The sequence below is a fragment of the Lissotriton helveticus genome, chromosome 9, assembly GCF_964261635.1.
Source record: "Lissotriton helveticus chromosome 9, aLisHel1.1, whole genome shotgun sequence".
In the NCBI taxonomy this organism is placed as follows: domain Eukaryota; kingdom Metazoa; phylum Chordata; class Amphibia; order Caudata; family Salamandridae; genus Lissotriton; species Lissotriton helveticus.
Window position 1 is genome coordinate 1,065,407,180 of NC_136070.1, and position 17,268 is coordinate 1,065,424,447.

Genomic DNA, 17,268 nt, shown 5'->3' on the forward strand with positions numbered 1-17,268 from the left:
AAGTAGATGTACACCTGAGATTTTCAGAGAACCCCTTTATCGTGGAATATGAAATAAAAGCTGAACTATATGTGTCCAAATTACTGTTTATCCATACAGGGGAACTCAGGCGTTTTTTTAAACTGGGTAAAGTATCTTCTAGAGGGGTCTCCTTAAGACTTATCCTATTTAGGTCAGACTCACTGAGGTTTGGAAGGAACATGCTTCACTCAGTGTTGTGTACCCAACCATAACAGTCCTGGGCTTTGTGTCACCTGTCAAATCATGGAAGACAAAAAAATAATAATAATCTTAACAATGAGAGAGATAGGCTAGGAGACACTCCTCATCCCCAAATAAAGATACTTTTAACAATAAAGGAGTGACTATGGGCGCAAAAACACAAAAGAAGGGGACTTGTGTTTGCAACCTGGAACCAAAAATAAGGACAGTGTGTGATGTGATATTGGTGAAAAACCTTTTTATATTTTAAAAGAACCCTCACTCACCACCCTGGTTGGTGACATGCTTCATCATCGGGTTCCCACCGGGAAGACCGAATGTCTTCCCAGTGTGCTACAACACCTGTAATTACAGTGGAGCTGTTTTTTTTTCGTGAAGTGGGATTGCGAATAGTGTGTTAAAAGAGAGCAAACTAGTTCCAAAAATTAACTTTAATAAAGGAACAGTAAGCAAACATTAAAAACAAGTGAGGCGGACACGGGTTGGCTATTAGACTGAGCCAACTATGTCCTCAATGTGCAATAGGTCGACATGTTTCTGCTCATGCTTGTTGAACACAACGGGGAAGAAGGGTCAGAGGGAAAATATTTAAAGACGTACCCAGGGTGAAGTCCCCCTACTATTCAATGCAAGAAACAAAAAACACACACTCTGGGGGTCTGAAACTGGGCCTAATAGTGCTCCAGGGGACAATAAAGCACACTGCTAACTAAGTCAGTGGGCGTTGCTAAGGCTATAAAACATTTAGCTTACTTATAGAGTGCCAAACAGAGCAAACCGTATGCTGGGATTCACTTCAAATATAGAATAGACCCATACAGAGAGAAATTGGATGTCCATCAACGTCAGATGTAGATCATGTATTATCATTTGGTCATCCAGATAGGAATGGTATGTCCCATGATCATTGAGACTGATCCATAACCTAGGTTTTTCTGGGTCTTATCTCCAAATGTAGTGAAGACCATGTGAACAAAGAGATCGTGATGGAGTCCGGTGCAGTGCAAAATAATAAAGTGTAGTGAGATTAAAAAAGGATAGTAGATCAATACAAAACTTTAATATAACTTGATCACTCCCTTAATAAAAACAAGAACAGTGCAAGAGTGCAGTTTTAAGCATATAACTGCATAAATTCGGCCAACATGTTTCAGCCTAAGGGGAACCAAATCCCGCGGCTTTCATCAGGGCCACAGTTCTTAACGTTTGCTACTGCGTATCTTTAAATGTGAAAAAAAGAGTAAATCAATCAAAGGATACAACTGTGTAATAATGAATTTTCTGTCTATCCTCTGTATCAATCAGTGTCGATTTTATCTGTTCACAAAAACAAACAGAAATATTTTACATGAAACCCAGCAGTAAGAATGCCTGTAAGTCACTAACCCCCATTAAGGTTACTGCAAAGTATTAACTACTGTGTACTAACCTGTATAGTACAGGGAGCGAACCTCACCTCTCCTGGAACCTTGCTCAGGATAATATGAGGCCCCGCTCTGGAAAAGGTAAAGAAAGGGATAAGGGGTAAGCCTAGGGTGTGAATAACCTAGTCTGCCTCCTGACTATCTGCACTGATACCCTTATAATCTTTATACCCTTTCGAGCGTAAAACCAGTCTCTAACTGTGGAACAAACAAGCCCCCTCACCGAAACAGTCTGCTCATGCTTGCCAATTAGGCTGAGCTTTCATCAGGACCAAAAGGAAACAACCCGGGCGGTATACACACGCTAAGGTGTATCCTAACCTTGGGGTGTGTGTGTGTAACAAGATAAAACTCACGGTTTTACCCGGACGTCCCTGGCATTTCCAGGCTCCCAAACCTGTAGGGGTAGAAAAGAGAACATGCCAACAAAACAACATTTATATATGTAACATGCGCCCTCTCACGATATACTGCCACCTGTGAACTATGGTGGACCAGTTTTTTCATTACTACACCGTATGCACCCACTAGTGCTCACTATAGTCCCCTTTCTTCAAAGGAACAATAAAGGAGTGTATATGGGCGCAAAAACACAAAAGAAGGGAACAATAAAGGAGTGACTATGGGTGCAAAAACACAAAAGAAGGAAGACTGCATCAATACAAATCACATAACCAAGGACCATAATACTTTTCATGTGCCTTTAGCACCTCACATGGTTAAAGTACAAACTACAACGAAAAGCCGCAGTGAGGCTTCTGGACTAGGCACTTTATTTATAAAAACAAACATGGATGATGGAAGGTTATACAGATTGGCGTATGTCTCAGAATGAGCATCTCTGTCAAACTGCACAGCATGCTCCAGCTCAAGCCCTTTCTGCACTAAAATACCCCTTGGGAATTGTTTTAACTGGGTCCATTGTAAAAATGGCCACATTTTGAAGCAACGGCTAGAAGCATGTACATTAGGGCTACTGTAGCTTTTTGTAAGAAAGAGATATACATTTTAGTTCAGCAGTGTTGGATAGGCCAGCAGGCCAAATAAACATAACTTAAGGGTTGTTCCAAGGGGCTCCTTACATGGTGTAGAAGGTTTGAAGGTCTTACAGTCCATACGGCCAAGGAACCCTGGAAATACAGACTTATAGAGAAAGCCCACTGGCATTGATAATATTGTGGGTCCTGCTCCAATGGGCTGCTCCCCTCGTCTCAGCTAGTGAGCTGATAGGAGTAGGCAACTGGGGCTGGGCCTAAAGCTTCTTAGAGCACCCCGTTAAAAGGTGCTGTTGGAAGCATGCCCATTGGAAGCAACGCCCGGAACTGACACAGTAGTTAAAACAAGCATTGGAAATGCAATAGGTCTCGCAGCATTAGAGTTAGTGCTTTTAGAATTGTTTATGGGTTTTTTTTGTAAATCTTTAGCATTTTTGTTTCCTGTAGCCAATGCTAAAGAATTACAAATAAAAAAAGCCATAAACAATTCTAAAAGCTCTAACTCAAATGCTCCGAGACCTATTGCACTGTGTGAGGGTGAGGGGTTGAGGGTGAGTGAGGGTGAGGGTGGGTGAGGGTGAGTGAGGGTGAGTGAGGGTGAGTGAGGGGTTGAGGGTGAGTGAGGGGTTGAGGGTGAGTGAGAGTGAGGGTGAGTGAGGGTGAGGGTGAGTGAGGGTGAGTGTGAGTTAGGGTGAGGGGTTGAGGGTGGGTGAGGGTGAGGGGTTGAGGGTGAGTGAGGATGAGTGAGGGTGAGTGAGGGGTTGAGGGTGAGTGAGGGTGAGTGAGTGAGGGTGAGTGAGGGTGAGTGAGGGAGGGAGGGTGAGTGAGGGTGAGTGAGGGTGAGTGAGGGTGAGTGAGGGTGAGTGAGGGTGAGTGAGAGTGAGTGAGAGTGAGGGTGAGTGAGGGTGAGTGAGGGGTTGAGGGTGAGTGAGTGAGGGTGAGGAGGTGTGAGGGTGAGGAGGTGTGAGGGTGAGGAGGTGTGAGGGTGTGTGAGGGTGAGGGTGTGTGAGGGTCCGAAGTAAATGGTGGCAGGGCAGACATCATAAGACAGAGAGAAACACAAATGTTAAGATAACAGTGCTCGAATCGGTTGTGAGAAGGTGGAAATGGGATTAAAGGAGAAAGGATGAAAAGTTAAGTAGGAAGAGGCCGGAAAGGAGACACAAAGGAGTGGATATTGCAGCACGGGGAAGCAGCTTGGAGTGCAGCACTGCAGAGCAGTTTACAATGGAGCACTGCGCACGTGGCAGTAGATTAGAGTGCTGCTGCGCATACTGGGCAGCAGCTTAGATTGGAACACAGGACACAGGGCAGCTTATACTGCAGCGCCGCACACAAGGCAGCAGCTTGGAGTGCAGCACCGCGCATGGGGCTACAGTTTAAGAGTGGAGCACAGCGCACGGGAATTGCTTGAGGACCTTGGCAGGGAGAGAGCCGCAGTAGCCTCACATGTTGCTCTCTAGGATCGGCCTCATTGATGCACTACTCTTTATGAGAGCCGTGGCATGCCCGAAAGCTGCTGGGTGACACCAGTCTAACTGCGCTGACAGAAACACTCAAGTGCGCAGCTTCCAAGGAACGCATGTTAGTCTCCCAACAAAGAGTCAGACTAGCGGCCATTTGCTATCTTTTCTGCTGCCATTGTCATGCTCTGTTGCTTGCAGATAGTCAGATGGCAATAGAGGCACTGTGAGAGCTGGGGTTGGCGATTAGGGAGGTGGTGGGGGAGGGGTTAATTTGCAAAGCGTGATGGTTTTGGAAGACGGAACGGGGGCCCCCAGAAAACAGCGTGGTGCCTACACAAATGCACAACTAGTATTGTCTGAAGCTGCACTGGCGAAATATAACTCACACCACGTGACTGGCAGCTGGCAGAACAGAGTTGACATGTTACAGGGGACCGTACCGTGGACTAGACGATAAACAAGCCGTCTTAATGTCTGTGGATATGGGAAAAATTATTCAAAAAACACACGTGAACATCTTCAAAATTATGTCACATTTCGGGCGTAAAAAGGAAGCAGGAAGAAATAAACGACGTTAAACACGGGGAATTGTGGAACTGTTAGTCTACACTCCAGCTCCATGAAGTCCTGTCCGGCGTATTTTTCACCCAAATGTGTGAATTACTTGATACTCCCAAAATAATAATGTTAAAAAACACATGAAATTGTACGAAAACAAAAGAATTTACAACGAGCATTAGATATAAATGAAGGTCTACAAAATCGGGGGAGCACTTTTTGATGCGCATTCGCTCCAAGGGATTGCTCGACCAATTGATGAAACTGTCCCATTTCAGACTACTTTACACTTGGAACATGCTTCTCTTTGATCTTTCGACTCACTGTTTACTATTATCAGTGTAAGGATGAAACGCGACGTCTTCAAGATGGAAATACTGTATAAATCGTATTTGTGCAGAGTGACTGAATATTATCACTACGAGGAAAGACGAAAACGTGTTTGAGAAGGCAACAGGAAAGAACAAGACGGAGGGAAGAGAGGGGAGGGGGGAGGAGAAATGCGTCTCGGCCGGAGCAGGGGGCGGAGCAGGGAGAGCGGGCTTTGGAATGTAATTGACACGGCCGGCCGGTCGTGAAACTGAAAGCATGGCCGGCCGGCCGTGAAAGCCTTTGATGCGGCAGGGGAAATGCGAGACGGCGGGAAGGGGAGGGGGCGGAGCGGGTAAACAAAGACGGACGTGCACGCGCTTTTAAGCTCAATGCGCATGCGCATTGAGCTTAAAAGTCACGGGCACTGCAAGGAATCGCCACGATTCCTTGCAGTGTGGATAAAGAGTGGATAAGTCCCAATACTCTCGCTTGCTCGATGCGCATGCGCATCGACAGGCGAGACCTAAACACTCGAAGTGTACGACAGATGTGACCTATCGGCCACAGGCAGTAACAACATAGGCAGGCTCAGTTGAACACTATAGCATGTCACTGCTCCAGCGAATATTTAGGGTGAGGAGGAGGAGTATCCTGAAATGCGTGGCTTCACATAAGGCTGACAGAAATTGAAGGGTATAAGGAGGAAAAGGAAGAGAAGAGTTATGGAATATACATGGCAATGATGCCTTATATACAGTCATTCAGGGTCTTTATGAAAACCAACATGACAATGAGGCTTTACATGATGGGGCATTCCATAACCACACCAGAGTCTGTGGACTATACTTTGCAGAAGTGCTGGTGTAGAGGAGGAAGCAGATGTCAATGGTAGAGCAAGGTAGGCACAGCTGGCCATCTGGGCATTCCAACCAACCACAAAGGGCCAGTGCTTAAATTGTTAAGGTAATTGAATGTGGTAGACACCTGCACACAAGTTTGGGGACTGGCACTTATTTTTCATCATTATATTTTGACCCAGAGCACGACAGAGAAAGGCAGACAATGGAGAAAGAAGGAGGAAGAAAAAGATGGGAAAACATTTGTCGCAGAAAGATACATGAGGTGGGATAAAGTCTAGGGCAACTTGGAACTTTGCCATTTAACAACTCCGGCGACAGGCTCTGAAAAAAACATTGGGCCCCTGCACTGATTTGTTTGTACAAATTAGGCAGTACAGAGGGAACACTACAGAGATGAAGAACAGCTGACAGTAGCTACCTCTCTGGGTTAACTTCAGCATGGAAAACAAATCTAGACTCATCAGCCACCCATAAATCAGAGGTCCCAACTAACAGTTTCTGCCAACAGTCAGTCCACATCCAATGGGCAATACCAGGATTTGATTCTCCGTCTCCACTGGTGCATTATCCTTCACAATCAATGCTTGGTTTCCCGTTGTACTTGTCCAAGTTGTTTTGTGAACACAAAGTCTTGTGATTGAATTCAAAATGTCTGACCTCTGCTTCCCAAAGGAGCACACTTTAGCCATTAAGCGCCAGTGGCTGTTTCCTTCAGTGCTGATGCCAGACTAAAGTGAACACGAGTCATGCCGACACTAACATTAAAAGAAAAGGAGCAAGTTTCCATTGGGCTTCTTCCAAATATGCCTGGAAGAAGGCCATTTCTGCATCAATGCATTGCAACACGTTTCACTGGTGAGTTGGCTGGTTTATATCCCAAGGTGAGCAAATGTTTATTGTGTGTATTAGCAAATAAAATGTTAGAGGAAGCAGTTCAAGAGTCCCAAAAAGTACAGCACACAGCGCTCACTAGGTTTGGGGAGGAAAGCCATGCAAATCTTTCAGGAACAATGCACAAACTAGTTACAGAGAAAATTATGTATTTATTTGATATTTTTGTAGATCACTCATTGGCCAAAAATGTGTCCTGGCACTGAAAAATAGGCTATCGTAGCCAACAAAATCTAGGTCACCACTGACAGGTTTTTAGATGCTTCCTGAAACTAAAACGTTAGGTCTGACGGCTGAGTTCAAGTGATTGAGCCATCCATGATTTAGATGCCTGGTAAGCTAATCACCTTCCACACTGAGGAGATCTGTCTATCAGCCGCAGTTTCTTCATAGGGGCACAGGGTTGTTGACCCCCTACTGCTGCGAGCCACTTCGGTCCAAGGCTATTTTTGACTAATTAAAATAGCCCTGTATGGCCATACCTTCATTCATTCTGTTTCCTTGTGAGTGGGGCAACGAAGCTCAATGTGGGTGGGACAGCAGCTGACACTGAAACTGAGCTGTACGTGTCAGGTTGGCTGGTATTTTAGATGTGGACAATCTTACATGCGTAGTTCAGGCTTCCGCATTGCAGGCGACCATGGAGCTGCACCAGCAAAGACACAGTCCCATTGGTCTTAAATGCAGCATTGTGCTAGCATGCCCTAACCAGTCCTAGCACTGCACTTATGTTGCTTGGTGTTATATGCAACAAAAGAGCAGTCCTTGCATTGGCTGGAGAACTCATGCTTATTTTTCCCTGCTAGGTTACAGCTTCACAAGCCGGCAACGAAGCGGTAGGATTGAGTTCGGAACTCCGAATGCTTGCACGCATCAAGATAAAACTCTATAGCATTTACATATATGCCTCACCATTTTTTTTTTTTTTTCCCAAAACCTTTATTTCACTTTGCAGAGCACACAGCGGGATGCCTACAACCCATAGGGCCGGCCGCTATCTCAGGATCATTGCATACAGAGATTTTCTGCAAAAAGGGACAACCAAACCACATTATCAATAAAAGTCTTGATGTAGAGAGCTGAAACAATAAAGTGCCAATTGAGCAAATTATCCAATGCAGTAGTTTAAGGTTTTGGTGGAAATTTTTCGTTTTTTTTGTTTTGGAAAACAACAAACATAAAACAACAACCGTTAGGAAGGACGGTAAGGTCAGACACGAATCAGTGCGCCACAATTCGTTAGCGTCTCTTGGAAGTTTGGGATCTCGACAGCCCACCCAGTGCGCACATGTCTCAACTCACCCCACCCGCCTCCACCCCCTCGGACTCATTCGTCTAGGTTCTGAGAGGCAACCCGCCGCAGCCGCCCCACTCTCCCTCCACTCCCCCTCCCCCCGCCTGTGTTCAGCCCTCCCCGCCCTCATCGTCAGAATCATCCACCACATCCTCTCGCAAGGGTTCACAGATGTCCCCCCTGTACTCATTCCATTTCAGCCATATCTTATTCCATTTCCCGGGGCAGGCGCGGTTGACGTACACCGCTCGCTCGGTCAACATCACTCGATCCATGTTCACGCACCACTGGGACTTGGTTGGGAGTTCAGCTGCCCCCCATCGTTGCGCTATGTCGCGTTTGGCAACCATTAGCCCCGCCGTGACCCAAAGTTGCTCGTACCGGGTCAAGTCGGTAGGTTCCCAAATATTTAGCAGGCACCTCCTCGGGTCTGGCAATATGGAGTGATCTAACGCCTGCGAAAGTGTGCGGAGTACTTGTCTCCAGTATTCCTGGATCTTGGGGCAATCCCATATAGTATGAAAGAATGTGCCTTCCTCCCCACACCCACGCAAACAGTAGGGATGGGGCGCTCTATGTATGCGATGCAACATTGTCCTTGTATAATAAACCCTGTGCAGGATCTTAAATTGCACCAGCCGCATGCGTGCCGAGATGCCTATTTCTTTAGGTGACCCAAGAGCTGCGTTCCAGTCATGGTCATCCATGTCGCCAACCTCCCCCTCCCACTTCTCTTTCAGATGTAACGTAGGGTCAGGGCCATTATTGAGGAGCTTACGGTAAATGAGGGACGTAGCCCGTTCTAGCATGAATTCCGTGAGTAGGCGATCCTCCAAGGGCGAGGACTCTGGGAGTTGGGTGTCTGCGGGAATGGCTGCGAGTAGTGCATGACGGACCTGGATGTACCTGTATAGCTCCCTGTCGTTGAGCTCGTAGAGTTCTTTCAGTCGGGCAAAGGGGACCACCTCATTCCTCTCCCACAGGTCACCCACCACGGAGATGCCTATCCTGTCCCATTGTGCGAATCCCTTGGTGTTCCGCAGGTTACCTAATGCGCGAGAGTCCCACAGCGGGGTCATCTTTGTGATTTTCCCCTTCCAGCCCAGAGCCGCCGTAGCTGCATGCCATATCTGCACCGTTAACTTGGTGGGGCCGACTAGAGTACGCACCTTGCAGTAATTATATAGCGGACCCAGCAGACTGTCAGCGCCCAACTGTTCCCTGTCCGAGTGAAATGCCGGCTCGGTATGTGGTGCGTGTATCCAATGATTAATGGGCCTCAATTGTGCGGCCCAGTAATACAGTTTCAGATTCGGTAGCGCAATGCCCCCGTCATACCAGTCCCTGTGCAGCTTGGATTGTGCCACTCGTGCCGGGAGGTTGCCCCACAGCAAGGTGGAAACCAGAGCCGCTACTTTCTGGAAGAACTTGGGCGGCACCGGGTAGGGTGAATTGTCAAGGACGTAAAGGAAGCGCGGCAACGCCATCATCTTGTAAAGCGCCGCTCTGCCGAGAAGTGTTAGCGGCAGGCCGGACCAGAATTCCACATCCCGCTTGAGTCTATCCAGGGGCGGCTTTAGATTCTTGTCCATGAATTCAGCCGGGTCCCTAGTGACGTGTATGCCTAGATATTTAAAGGACGTTCCTGCCAATCGCAGCGGGCAAGTATCGCCGAGGTCAGGAGCCGGACCCCGTAGGACATAAAGCTCTGATTTAGACCAATTTAACGTGTAGCCCGAGATCCTGCCGTATGTATCGCAAATGCGTAGCAAGGCCGGTATTCCCTCCCCAGGGTCTGTTAGATACAACAGCATGTCGTCCGCGTAGAGGGACAGGCGGTCCTCCCAGCCCCCGCTCCCCGGTATACCCTTGAGGAGGGGGGAGGCACGTATGAGAGTCGCGAGTGGTTCCAAGGAGATGGCAAACAACAGGGGCGACAAAGGGCACCCCTGCCGCGTGCCTCGACCCAGCGGGAAAGTGCGGGAAATGTGGCCGTTCGCCACCACATGAGCCATCGGGGCCGCGTACAGCAGTTTTACCCACGCTAGAAAGCGAGGCCCGAACCCCATATGCGTCAGTGTTTCGAAAAGGTACTCCCACTCCACCAGGTCAAATGCCATTTTGGCATCAAGAGCCAGGACCACCGCCGGTGTGGTGATGGTGTCAGCTTTGGACAGGATACCATGCAATCGCCGCAAATTTAGCGCTGTGTTCCTGTGCGGCATAAACCCGGACTGATCCGGGTGTATAATTGAGGACAGATGGGGCAGGATCCGCTGCGCCAGAAGCTTGGCCAAGATTTTCACCTCCGCGTTTAATAATGAAATTGGCCGATAGGAGGAGCAGTCCTCCGGGGGTTTACCCGGCTTGGGGATAGGTATTATGGTAGCCACCCGCTGGTCCGGTGGAAGGGAACCCCTCTCCAGGCAGTCCTGGAACATCCCCAGCAGATGCGTGCTGAGGGTGTCCGGCATCACTTGATACCATTCTATGGGTATCCCATTCGGCCCTAGTGCCTTGCCCGGGTTTAGCGCCTTAATGGCCAGTTGGATCTCGTCGGCGGTGATGTCTGCCTCTAGCTCGCTCGACACCTCCGGTGAGAGGGTCCGAACCTCAATTGGCGCCAGGAGCGCCCTGGCACTCTCAGGTGTAATCGTGCTAGTCGGGGTGTACACTCGCTCAAAATGGGACGCGAGTAGGTCCACTATGCGCCTTGGATCCGTGTGTGTCTCCCCTAGTTCATCTTTTAGACATCGGACCCCCCTGGAGCTACCCTCACGTTTATCGAGCCACGCCAGCATTTTCCCTGCTTTGTCCCCCACTTCGTAGATCCTATTCTGAGTGTCGGTTAAGAGACCCTTGACCATCCTCCGCAGGTGATCATTGTATAGCTGCTGCTGGAGTGTGAGTGCGTGCAGGGCAGTGGGAGAAGGGTGTGACTCGTGCGTCGCTGTCCGCTCTCTTAACGTAATCTCCAGGTCGGCCAGTTCCTGAGATTGTTGTTTCTTGTGTCCGGAGATAGTGTTAATGGCCTGACCCCGTAAAACCGTCTTATAGGCCTCCCATAATGTAGCCGGGGAGCGCACCGAATGGGTATTTTCGAGAAAGTAGTGGTTTGTGGCCTGCTTGAGTGCTTTGCGAACCTGTGGGAGTTTGAAATATGTTGCATGCATGGGGTAAAGGCGCTTACGTGCCCTCGTCTGTAGAGAGAGCGTCAGTGTGAGCGGTGAGTGGTCAGAAATGCCCCGAGGGTGAATCTCCAGGGCGTCTACAAGACAAAGGGCCTCCCCCAGTGACAGGAAGTAATCGATGCGAGACAGGCTGCCATGCACCGCGGAGTGAAATGTGTATTGTTTCGTGCTCGGGTGTAAGTGTCTCCAGATGTCTGACATGCCCATGGCTGAGGTAAATCTTCGGAAGTATGTTTCCCCCCCTGTCAGGTTGGGGGAGGGGTACCTGTCTAGGTGTGGGTCTACGACCGCATTAAAATCCCCCCCAGTATGGTCTCACCCTCTGGAAGAGTTAAAAGGAAGTCCCCTAGTCTTGGGAGGTGGACCGAATGTAAAGCCGGTGGCACATACACTGATACCAAATTGAAGAGTTTCCCCTCCCACTGTCCCTGCACAGCCGCGAAGCAGCCCTGATCATCCGTTTTAATTGATAGGGGCATGAAACGGGAGTTCTTCTGTACCAGAACGCCGGACCCCCTGGAGCCGGACGTGAAGGCAGAATGAGCCCACATCTTATAGCCACGCCTATCCAAGGCCTTCGTAGCCCCCCCCACTAGGTGTGTCTCTTGCAACAGGGCCACAGTAGGTCGCAGGCGCTTAATTGCCGTCAACACCAATCCCCGCTTAACTTTGTCCCCCAAACCCCTCACATTCCAGGACATCAAGGTCAGAGGTGGGCATTGTGCGTCAGAGTGAGTCACCCCTTCTGCCGGTGCGGGATTGTTAGCCATCGGGTGGCATGAGGCGCATGATGTAGACCCCCAGAGATGTAATCAGTGCATCGGCTGCGTCGTCGCGCAGCAAAGTGTTCAGAAGCATCATGGGGGCATAGCATCACTGTTCATTCCCAGCAACGTGGGCTGAGTCCCATAGGTACTGAAACATTGTCTGCAACCCATTATGCGCCTTCCTAACATTAACAGTTCAAAACAAACCCCCCTCCCTGCCCCCCTGCTTAACGGACCTCCAACTGCCCGCCACCCCAACTTAGCAGAGTGCTTTACCCATCCCAAAACCAGAGTACTTGCTTGTAGGGGGGAGAGCGTCTCCCCAGGCAGGCGGCTTCCCTGAAGGCTTTTGGGGTAGCCATGCCGGCGTCTACGTGCAGCTGTGGAAATTAAATGTCAGTTCGGCGTTCGGCGACTGCTTAGTGTTCTGGGTCCAGGGACGGGTTCAGTCTTCCTCGCCTCCTCCCTCGAACCCATGAGCCGGCGAGTGTCCCTCTCCTTCCGCTCGTCCCGATGTTTGCGAGCCCGCTCTGCTGTCCCCTCCACGGGCTCTATCCGGTCTGTGTGTTTTGCGCTGTCGTCCAACGGTGTGCCAACCATCCAGCCAGTCCCGGGCCGCTTCAGGGGAGTCGAAGATCCACACTTTCTTGTCCGCTACCACCCGCAGTTTAGCCGGGAACAGCATGGAGTACGGCAGCTCTCGGTCCCTCAAGGTTTTTTTTACTTCCAGGAACGTTTTCCTTCTCCTAGCCACCTCAGCCGTATAGTCTGGGAAAAAGGCAATCTTCGAGTTCTGGATTTGGATGGCCGGTGCCACCCTAGCGGCCTGCAGAATGGCATCCCGATCACGGAAATTGAATAACCTGGCCAATATCGGTCGCGGTGCGGCCCCGGACTTGGGTTTTCCTCCCGGGACGCGATGCGCCCTTTCAATGGAGAAGAAGTGCGAGAGTCCCTTGGGCTTGAGCCGAGTCTTGACCAAGTCCTCCACATAGAGGTCCAGTGCCCCCGTGTCTTCTGATTCAGGCACCCCTAAAATTCGGACATTGTTGCGTCTGGAGCGCCCTTCCTGGTCGTCCAGCTTGTCCCTCAGCAGTTTGTTATCGGCCTGCAGCCGTTCCACCGCTATTTGCAATCCGGACACATCTTCAACCAGTGATTTAGTGACCACCTCGACCTGTTTGACCCTTTCATTCATCTTCTGTAGATCCGCCCTTATCAAGGTGACTTCCGTTGCCGTGGCCCCCACCGTCGTTTGCACTTGGGCTAGTGCAGCCAGGACATCGTCAAGCGTGGCCTTTTTCGCCCCCTACGTCTCAGACGCTTTTCCGCCAGTCTTGCGTTGGTCATGGGGCGGCGAGTGCCGCTCGTATGCGAATTTGTCCAATTTGGCCTGGGTGGAGGTGTTCCTGGGGCCCCTGTTGGACATGGCGCCTTCGCGAATTGAGCAGGCCGGCGGGTAGAGTAATCGTGCGCGGGTTGTGATGAGCTGCTCCTTTGTGCACCAGCGGTAGGTTACGTCGAGGTATATGGTCTCCGCAGCAGGGGGTGGCGTCTTCCCGCCGTTGTGTAGCGGTGCGACACTTCAGGAGTGCGTGCAGGCTATGCGCCGGGTCTCCCCCCGGCACCGGGCTCCACTGAGGGCGTCCGGCGGTGCGCTGCAGGTCGTGACTCGCGCCGGCCGGGGCAGCCACAGTATGCCACTCCGCAGTGTCCCCTCGATGTGGGCGCTGCCCAGGCCCTTATCTCGCTGGTGGCGCCACGCGAGTATGGCCCCCCGTGCACCCGCCGGAGAATCTACAATTTCAGCAGCCCCCGATGCCTCACCATTTTTAAAGTCAGCAGCCACCACTGCTATTTATCTTTGGGATTTGACGAAGACAGATGAAGAGCAGAGTGGGCTAGGTAGACAATATCATGAGAAAAGCTGCTGAATAGATAGTGGTCAAGAATGATTTGAAGCCTTAACACAAATAAAGAGGGTTTTGAAAAAATTGTGCTTCCAAATCATAAACCAGTGTAAAATTAACAATTGCTGTGCAATCAAGGCAGGCATGCCAAGGTCAGGAGCAGGAGAGCAACACTGGAACCAGCGGAAGCCTTTGTATTGAGAGTAGAGGAAGTACCAAGGAAGACATCATTAGGAATAGTTCAGCCGGGTTCCAACCTTCTATAAAGTAGTGAGAGGATTTGCTTAGAACGGGAAGAATAAGCTGTGAGGTAATCCTTTGTGGTGACTATAAAATTGCACTGAAGAGCTCGCCTCCTGTATAGGAGTTGTCGACTTAAATGCTATAGCCTATATGAAGGAGTGATCAAGCAAAGTCCTATACAGTCATTTAATTAATTCCCAATGTGGCAGAGCAATCTGCAGTATTTAGATTGGAATCTTTCCCAGTATGCACTCTCATGCAGTATGCATAACCAGTGGAGCTCTCGCATAAGTACAGCATGATGCCAAAGTAAGCTCTTCTGCTTAATATGCAGTGATTAAACAGAAAATGGCCTTTTTACAGGCTCAAACACTCAACAGCAGTTGTCTTTCCTCAAGAATGAATCTCTGGAAAATTAGCAGATAAATGCTCCATGACAGGTTGAATTTTGAACAACTTGTCTTAGTTGGATGGTCCTGCTGCAATACTCCCGCCTTGCCACTGAAATGAAACATATGGCGCAAAATCAAAAACGATCTCCGGTCATAACAGACGGGAAGCTGGGAGTTCCCTAAATGGTATGAGTAGATCAGTAGGACTGTACTGTTGGTTTGGCCATATTCCGATGAGCAGTGTAAGGACCCATTTTGTTTTCAACTACCCCAGTTAAGTAAGGATCCACAGATGTGCCCTAGAATGAGGCTGTCAGAGTGCCTTGAAGCTCCCTCAGAAACTGTTTGACACACAAATTGGTTTGGTGCGCAATTCCCTCAAGAAAAATGTTGTCCACAGAAAGATGGAAGTAGTCAATTGGCAAAAAAGTTGCAGTATTAACTATACATTAGCATCTTCCATAAATGAGTGCATTTGTAGCTGAATATATTAGGTGGTTGCCAAGTGAGCACTCTTCCTGTGCTCCATGTGGTACCTGCCTTTACTACAGATTGGGCTGTACAGCCATTGCCTCTCAGCTCCACAGACTGTGCTTGCGGAGGGACATCACAACTGCATTGCTGTGCAGCATGGCCATGTTCTTCAGAATTGCTGTAAGACTAGCAATCATCGGATGAAGCTCCACCAACTGAAAAATCTCTTCCTGATTCTGATCCATGATCCACGCTCTCAGATGTAGCTAGAACTGGCCTTAAAGCTCTGCTCCATTATTTGAGTTAATGCCTGCGCAGCAGTCATCTGAGATGCCGTCTGTTTCCTATCTAAAACACTTTTCGTCCATTACTGTGTGCTAGATAGAATGCAGAGTGAGAATGCTGTGTGAGTGGCATGAGCAGATAATGAGAATACAATGCAATGTTGTGAAAGTAAGGGTGTGATATACAAGTAAAAGAGACAGAAAACATAAGAAATGGGACAAGGAATCAATGGTTTTAGCTGTCAGATTAGGCAGATTGGACAGAGATTATCAACAAGAACTGCATTGCAGCATTGTGATTGGTTTAAGGGAGGAAGCCTATGTGCTTCCTGCTTCCTTCCACTATGAAAGCAGAGGAGAAGGTGGATGAAGGGACCGAAGGGGAGAGATGGCCGGTCGGCAGCAAAGGATAAGCGGATTTAACAAAAATGTTTTGTCTCCACGCAGCTGCCACCCCCATTTTCTGCCAACTGCCACTGAAGCTCAAATCCAATTAGAGTAACAATGCTACATTTTCCCTTCCCTGGACATGATTACCCCTAATACACACACTTCTGGAAGGGAAAATGGTGAAAATTAATTATGCCCCACTAGAGAGCTGATCCTCCAAAAAATCTTGGATTTTGCAAAGCTTTATTTTTGTGGAAACTGCTGAACACTTAATTTACCAAAAAAAGAAAGAAAAAAACTTGGCTAAAAGTAATCTTTTTTCTGGTCTCAAAAACACTTATTACAATAGCAGATCCTGACATTGAAGGGAACTACTTTGTGTGAAGGTGTGTTCCCTTATGAAAAGACGGAATGCAATACCCGAAAATGAAGTTAGCCGTTGCAGTGACTGGAGAGGGCTAACCCATTGCCCCATGCTGTATGCTGTGACGGGCAAAATAAATATGTAACTGGCACAACAATACACCAATCCATGAAGAGGACTGGCTGAAAGCCCCTGTAAGTATATTGTAGATATAATTATAGTAAAATCAAAAGGCCTTGCCTAGCTCCAGACCTAAAAAAGTGGCTTTTAGGAGCTTTCTGCAAATTATAATAGTACCAGGCACTGAAGAGAACTACTATATGTGGGTATGTGTTCCCTGTGATACAACAGAATGCTGGTGATTCACAACAACGTTAGCTAGTAGCTAAAGTGGCCTAACCAAGTGCCCCACCCTATATGCTGTGGTGGGTGAAATAAAATGTGAATGATACCAGAAGCAACCAATGAATGAAGAGGGCCAGCTAAAAGCATGGTAAGTATGTATATTATATATATAATTATAGAAACATCAAAAGGTGTTGGATTATGCCAGATCTAAAAATGTCCCCTGACATTTTCCATTACCTTTGTGGGCCGACCGCCGCATTCCCAGAGAAGTGAATAAGCCCAATCGTAATTTAGCCCCCGGGTGGTTGGCCCCTTTGCCAAAGGTGCTCCATGGGGTACCTGCAAGGTTAAACAAGCAATTGCAATGCAATAGGTCTCGCATTTTAGAAACTTTGACCTATTGGCATTGAAATTACACTGCCTTTTGTTTATGTGTTGTTTTTTAACCACATAAATAAAAGGCATTATCACTTACAATGCCAATAGCTCAAAATATCGCAATTGTGAGACCTATTGCATTGCAAATGCTTGTTTTTAAGGGGTGGTGCAAGTGGGAGGTAGCAGAAGGAACACATAAAGCAAAACTGAGGGTGCAGGTGGGGGAAGGAGCACGGAGGGGAATCAAAGAATAGAGAGAGCAATGTGGAGGGCAGGGGGAGTAAAGCAAATGAGCGAGAGCAATCTGAAGCTTGGGGTGAAAGCACACAAGCACACCGTTTACAGGTAATCAGTTGCATGCCTCGTGTAGCCTCATGTAGCCATGACCCACTTAAGCTGTAGCAGCCTTGTGCAAAATTTGCTTTCTCAGCCTGCCTCCAGAGGTTAGGGGTGGAGGCTCTGTATCAGCATCACGTTGGTGCCCTTTCATGTCAGGCTGTAAAGC